General features: G+C 53.5%; 1 long non-coding RNA gene across 1 annotated transcript; it reads right to left on the reverse strand.

Annotated features, from left to right (window-relative positions):
• Positions 1-411: 411 nt before the first annotated feature.
• LOC146798156 (uncharacterized) lies at positions 412-6,796 on the reverse strand. The gene is made up of 3 exons (XR_014969119.1): positions 6,585-6,796; positions 5,761-5,863; positions 412-1,521 (listed from the first exon to the last, which is right to left on the reverse strand). It is a non-coding gene; the product is annotated as an uncharacterized LOC146798156 (long non-coding RNA).
• Positions 6,797-7,653: the final 857 nt, after the last annotated feature.

The following is a 7,653-nucleotide window of genomic DNA, read 5'->3' on the forward strand; positions in this document are numbered from 1 at the left end:
TTCCATTGTTAATTGCCTCCAGATGACTAGTATCTTCTGTGGTGAGACCCTCCCTCCTTTGTCTGTGCCCATGAACAGCAAGGAAGCGTTATATCTTTTTGAAGGTATGAATTGCATGCTCTTTGGAAGTAGTATTGTACTGACCATCCTAAGAGCACATGGTCAGTGACTGGCTACCACCCTCCCGCTATAACCGCACCACCCCCGGACACAGCACATAGACGTGGTATCTTTGGAAGGCGGGAGGTCGCGAGACCCCCCGGCCGTATTTATTAAGTACAAAACAATAAATTTTTTAAATTTGCATGATAAACAGTTATACAAAAATTCAGCAGGACATTAGATACATCATTGTCAACAGGTGTGAGTGACTATCCTTAACAGAGACTCTAATACAGATTGTTTCCTAACCGAGTCTAACATCCTTCTCTGCATTTTTGTATACTAACATTTCTGGGCCATATGGCAAGGTCGCTAACCGGTGTCAGGTCCTACTAGCTGCGCCTCCCCTACAAGGTGTGCGCATGCGCAGCCGGGCCCGGTAATTACCCGGTCCACGCCGTGAACTTCATTTACCCACTAAAGGAGGGCCCTTACTCTGCGCCATCCGGTGACGTCATGAGTATGCGCGCGCGGGGTGGCTACCAGCCTAAGGAAAGCGTGACTCCCCAACCCGCGCCCCTTTGAAGCACCAGTTACCTTGCCCCTGAAGTTCTAGGAGGGGCAAATAGCCCCTCCCCCTGGGCGGGCACCTCCGTAGGATGATGCCCGCCCCCTCAGACCTTCAAATAGTTGCTCACCGGTCATGACCTTACCGCCACAGGCCAGCATTGTTCACCGACGATCTGGCCTCCCCTTTACCTAGACCTAAACCAAGAGCGCGCTTATTTTGCAAATCCCTCCAACCAAGCCCAGACATTATTAGACCACAAGACGTTCGCTGCCTCCGTCAAGTTCACCCCGTCCTTCAAGTAAAATTGCTCGCCCCAGATACACCCATGTGGAATCGTCTGCAACTGGGGGGTCCGAAATAATTTGTCCAACTGTGTGTTGACCCTCCGTACTGAGTGGTTCAACGCCCTGACCGAGACCCCCCCTCGCCACTGCCACCGAGGGATAAGTTGAGACCAAACTACTGTGGAACCCGGGCAAGCCCTGGCCACCCACCCCGCAGTGGAAATGATCTCCTCAATAAGCACGCGCCTCCCCAATTTTGCCAAATCATTCTCCCCCAGGTGAAGTATCACCACTGACGGGGGGGCCGCTGCTGAGCTAAGAGTCCCTGGAAAAAATCCCGAAACTGGCTGAGGCATAAACCTCCCCTCCCAAAAAATGATATAACAAACCCCTTTTGCAATGCACGCGTCCTACGGTCTCCTGAAAGAAAAACATGTTCCGCCCGCCTAACATAAGAGTGGCCCACAATCCAAGTCACCAATTTCTTGTGTCCTCCGTGCTGTGCCGATGTCGGTCGTTGGCGCCCGGTGACGAGTTCCTCCCCTGCGTGACAGGTTTGAGAAACTGCAAAAAACCAGAAACATAACCGGCGTGAGCACCATTCTGTCACAACATGTCAATTCGTACATAACTTTTGTAACGTTCAGACGACCATCTCCCCAATGTCTTCACATTCTCCACTGAGAGACCCCTCGCTACTGCCTCAGTTGCTGCCCCAATCCTAAATGAGTGGGTGCCGAATTCCCTTGGATCGAACCCCGCCAGACTGACCGTTCGCTCCAAGACTCGCCTAAACTGGTACCTAGTCAATGGTGTACCATCGGCGTGACACAGCAGTGTGTCCCCCGCTGTGTACTCCCGTTGCCTGCAGAAAGCCTCGACGTGAGAAACCGGGCAGCAGGGGTTGGCCCGCGTCCGGTGGAGCACTATGGTGTGCCCCCGAGAGTCCTGATCAGTTTTCGATCTCTGAATTGTTATTCTCATAACGTCATCCCTGATCTCCACACCGGCCCACCGTAGACCGCCCACTCTATCAGCTTTTGACCCAGCAACTAACTCCCCAACCCTCAAAGCCCCGTAAAAGGCCAGGGAAAATGCCGCCTTGAACAAGATAACCTCCCACTGGGAGCTACAAACACTGTGCAGCGCCCCCAATAAGGCCGTCAGCCGTGCCAATCCAATGGGCCTTCTACTATCGCCCCGGTAACCCTGTAAACGGCGCCAACCCCTCAAGGCCTTGCGCACCAGAAAGGTGTTAGTGGGATCACGCATACCCTTACCCTGCGCAAAGAAGGAGACCGCCGCCCTATGTCTGTTCGCAGTCGCCACTGAGCGCCCTTCCCTGTGCATTGATTCTAGGTAAGCTGCAAAGCTGTCCTCCTGGGCCCACCTAGCCTCCCATTCCTGCCCCAAAAAAGCCCGGTAAGACAAAAACGCCCCTTCGTAAGCTGTCTTGTTCCTGGGGGCTAAGCTAGCGACCACGAGGTCCTGTAATCTGGGGCACCAATCTGCCAAAGTACTGCCGGGAATTGCGCCGGCTGGGGATCTGCCGCCGGAAGATGTTCCCTGAAAACCTGCATTTTAAAGCGAGAAAGGGAGTCAGCTGCATTATTGAGGACGCCAGGGACATGCTTGGCTCTGAAAACCACATTCCATTTTAAGCATTGCAACACAATCTCCTTCAGTAAACGGAGTATGAATGGACAGCGTGCCCCTTGCTGGTTTATGCATTCCACAACTGTCATGTTATCCGACCAGAACACCACGGATTGGTTGCGTAAGTGTTCCGGCCAGACCATCAATGCTACCCAGATCGGAAAGAGCTCCAGAAAGCCAATATTGGTAGTCAGTCCCTGTGTCCTCCATTCCGCTGGCCACCGATGGGCGACCCACCTGGTACCCAGAATGGCGCCAAAGCCGGTACCCCCAGCAGCGTCCGTCCATAAGCCCAATTCCACCGATGTGGAGGGAGAACCCGGCCACACTACTCTGCCATTAAAATCCTCCAGAAATGCCATCCAAATAAGCATATCCTGGCGAACCTCAGATGACAACCTCATGTGGTGATGTTTCTCCCGTAGCCCTTTCATAGCTTGGGCAATAGAGCGTGAAAAAGGGCGTGCCATTGGGATGACCCGAAGCGCAAAATTCAATTGCTCCACCACCTCCTGTAGCTGTTGCAATGTAACCTTGTCTTTGCGTAGGCACTGACGTAGGGCTGCTCTAAAGCTAGATACCTTAGCCATGGGTAACCTGAAGCATCCTTCCACTGAATCAATTTCGATACCAAGGAATTCCAAACAGGTGGACGGGCCAACCGTCTTCCCCGGCGCTAGCGGGACCCCAAAAGCCCGCATGAGCACACAAAATTCCTGCAATGCCCAAGCACACTCCTGAGATCCCGCCGCACCTAGGAAAAGGAAATCGTCCAGATAATGCATCACCTGCCGGTGGCCCGTGACCTCTCTCATGACCCATTCCAAAAATGAGCTAAACGCCTCAAAGTAAGCACATGAGATGGAACAGCCCATGGGCATACATTTATCCATATAGAACTTGCCATCGAACGTAAAACCTAAGAGATGGTGGTCCAGAGGATGGACTGGGAGGAGGCGGAAGGCAGATTCTATGTCTGATTTTGCCATCAATGCCCCTGGCCCCAGCGCCCGCAATAAGTCAACTGCCTGGTCAAATGAGGCATACTTTACACTACAAATCCCCTCATCAATCGCATCATTCAGTGACGCACCTCTAGGTGCCGATAGGTTGTGGATCAATCTGAACTCCCCTTTCTCTTTTTTGGGTACTACCCCTAGTGGAGAACACACAAAATCAGGAACAGGCACCTGCTGGAAAGGGCCAGCTATCCTACCCAGGGACAGTTCCTTGCTAATCTTAGCAGCCACCACTGCGGGGTTATGTTGCACCGACAGTTGGTTCCTGCAATGTGCGCTACCTGTGTAGCCCCCTGCCGGGATCCTAAAACCTTGAGAAAAACCTTCCTGCAGTAGAGTGGCCGCTGTGTGATTCGGGTACCTATTCAACCAAGGGATCATTGCCAAAACATCTATCGGGGTTGGGATATCCCGAATATCTGCACTACACTGGCTTCCCCCTCCCCCTCTGACTGTGGTTGCCCTGCTTGGACCTGCAAGATGACTCGGGGTGGGAGGGATGACCGCAGATCGAACATGCATGCCTGAATTTACAGGTGCCCGGGGCCCTCGTGCAGGTGCGCTTATTAATGTCCCAACACACCCCTTTCCTCTCAAACCCCCCCCCCCTACCCCTACCCGGGACCTCACTCCCCTGAGCCGCCCGAAAGGGGTGTTGAGGTCTGGTGGAGTACCCCCTGACCGCAGTGGAGGACTGTAGTGGGGCAGAGCTCCCTGAGAACTGCCTATGCCATGACACAGAGTCCACCTTATCCCATGCCAATGATGCGTCAAATTCCTTAGCTTTCCTGAAATTAACATCATACTCCTTCCAGGCATCCCCCGGGTACTGCTCGCTCCACCCCACAATTCTACTCTGGTAGCAAGCCAATGGCGCCTGCACATTAGGAGGCCGTTCGGCCATGATGGTCGTGAACACTGCGAAAGCCCTAACCCAATTGAGCAAAGATTCCTCTACCCTAAATCTAGCACACTGTGCCCTCCACTCACTTGGATGCATCCACTCCTTTAGTGTCTTTGCCTGTTCCATCTCCCTGTGATCCAGTAGCAATGAAAAAATGTAAACATATTTACCCGCCCAAATCAATTCCTTCGTTGCCTGGGACACATGTTGTGCCAAATTCTCACTCCTAGAGGGCAATGACCCATCGCCCAAGAGGGGCAGTGCCACCTCCTTACCATTTTCCTGCGCCGCAGCCGGTTGACCACCATCTGCTTTCGGTTGGGCGGGGCTGGAACCTGCACGTGAAGAAGAGGGGGGAACCGCAGCTCTATCCGCTGCCGCTGCTGATTTAATCTTTTCTACCAACTGTGCTGCTTCTGCTGCATGATCTGACGACGCTGGTAACACCCCCCCCCTTTTTTAGCCAAGGTAATAAAGCCGCTATCTGAGATACCAATTCAGGCGGGACCGAGTCCGGGCTCTCTGCTGGGACTACGGGCACCCCGGGGGGCATAGCCGGTGGCACTGGCATGGTAGGCAATGGAGAGACCGGTGGCGGCAGACCCGGCACTGGGATCGGTAGCACGGGCGGGGAAGTAGGCCCCACAAGAGGTAGCGCCGGCGGCATGGCAGGAGCAGATGTAACGGGTGCCGGGACAGGTACAAGGGGTACCGAAACCGCGGGTGGGATTGAAACCGGTACCACTGGGGCTGGGGCGCTGCGCCTTCGCCTCTTAGCCTTGGACGTCTTGGGCGGGCTAACAAAATCCCCTCTGGACAAGGGTGCCTTCCGCTGCCGCGCGGGCCTGCCTGAAGAAACTGGGGGGCCAGTAAACCTTTCATTCATGCGGGCCTCCAATTCATCCACCTTACTCAATCTCCTATTGATGCTGTTCATCTCCTGCATCATGGCCTGCAACATAGCCTCCATCCTGGACCCCCCTTCACCACCCATTGGCCCCGCCATGACTTAGGTGCACCGCCCTACACTAATACCCTAATACAGGCGTAAGTACGCTTATTACCTTCACCAGATGGAGGATATACAGGGGGCTGTAAGCACCATGCAACCGTAACCGCAACGCCCCGGCTTATCCGGTTTGTCAGGGGTGAGTAAACTCTAACGTAGACCCACCCGGCGGCTACCAGAAGCAATGCAATGCAAGCCCCTCGCTCTCCTCTTACCGTTCAAGAGCCGGCGCACCTCCAGCCGGAATTTCGCCCGCGACCACACTGAAGTCCGCCACTCCGCTCGCTACGTGATATACAGGATACAGCGTTAATGTGCCTAAAATAGAAAATGCATTAATACATGCTAGTATTAAATACAACCAGCCGGTGAAAACGGACTGCACCACGTTCAGACAAAGGTAAGTAGCTTACACTTTAATTACCTCACCCAGCAATCTCACAAGCAGTTGGGGAAAGCTAGCTTGGACCTTCTTTAGCCACCCCCCCCCCTGCCCTTAGCTTAGTTTGCTAAAAGCTGATCTTCCTATGACTTCTTTGAATATCAAGGGCTGAACGTTACACAACAAGCTCAAATTAAATGGTTCCTCATGTGATGTCCTAAGGAGCTCCCTCACTCCATCCCATTAGATCGCACAGTGTCAGGTTTCAAATGTGACGACTTAACAGCTGACAATTAAGCAATAAGTAACACACGGGGGTGAACGGTCAGTGAAAAGTTCCGGAGCAGGGATTAAGCAAGACCATGGGGCTGTAGAAGACACTATCTTCAGTCAGGAAATTATCGACTGGTAATGCCCCACCTAGTGGCGATCACTGCCATTAAAGGATGTCAAAATGATTAGGAACAGTAGGAATTACGTACAATTGCAAATTCTCTGATTTTTGGAAGCCAGAAGCAGACCCACAAACTTTCTGCCGTACAGCAAAGCACAGAATTCACGAAGCGCCGCGCTTCCCTCTGTTTTTAAATGCCCCCTCCTCCTACTGTACCGATCGCCCCACACGAGCGCGCTCCACCACGTGGCCTCCTACCGTACCGTGTTTGGTAAAAGCGCTCCGGTGGCGCTGGCAGCCTCCAACCGCTGATTGTACCTTTTTCCGGGAATCAGCCGCTACCTTTGCGAACTCGAACGCCAAGCCGTCTCTCAGGGACGTCCGTGCTCGCCGCTCCGCAGTCCCGGTAAATCCAATTGTATGAGCCGGATCAGCTGCCTTCCTCCGCTCGTGAGAAATTCCAGCGCCTCACCGTCCGGAATCGCCGCACCTGCAAGGGGGGGAAACAAAGAAGAAAATTATGCGCCCTGAGCGCCGGGGCACGTCCGTTGTGTGGGGGAGCGTCCAGGCAACAAGGGGGTCACCTGGGCGCTCCCCACCTCTTTAACCCACCCCAGTGGCCCGCCCCCCCTCCCCTCCGACCCGGATGTCGATTAGCGACATCCGGGTCATGTAAGCAGCCAATCGGTGGTAGGGGCGCGCCCCAGTGGACACGCCCCCACCACCGAGAGGTCCGGGGGAGGTCGCCGCACCGCCATGCAGGCGGGGGGGCCAAGAGCCCCCCCTTTCCATTAGTGCGATGCATTCACCACAGGATTCTGAAATCCAAGCCAAGCTTTAAATTTGCGGCACTGATTTTGTGTTGCATCGAAGGTAAGGAGGTAATGCGTTTCAGCTTGAATACAGCCATTTTTGAAGACGCATTAAGAAGTTTTTTATATATGGACGCATTGAGCTGAAAAATAATCGTTTCCTGCCTATGATACTGTTAATCTTGGTATAGCAGCAATTTATACATGTGGGGAATAAAAGACTGTGCATCTTGGTGTAACTAGTGGTTAAAAACTTAGGGCCTCATCACGATGTCCGGCAGAAAGACATCCGATATCTCATCTGTGGAAGTCCGCACGACATCTGAGGCATCTGTCTGACTGCCGTATTATGATGCAGGCAGTCCAACTGATGCCTGTAAGGGGAATCCACTCCACCTCCAGCAGGCTCAAGGCACCGCCATGGGGATTATGATGCACCTTTCCGACAGCCTTTTTTATGTTGGTTCTTCCACCATGAAAAGGCTGGGGAAAAGAGTCTTTTGGGGTCCCTAGCAGTACC

Source organism: Triturus cristatus, chromosome 9 (genome assembly GCF_964204655.1).
Source record: "Triturus cristatus chromosome 9, aTriCri1.1, whole genome shotgun sequence".
Classification (NCBI taxonomy): domain Eukaryota; kingdom Metazoa; phylum Chordata; class Amphibia; order Caudata; family Salamandridae; genus Triturus; species Triturus cristatus.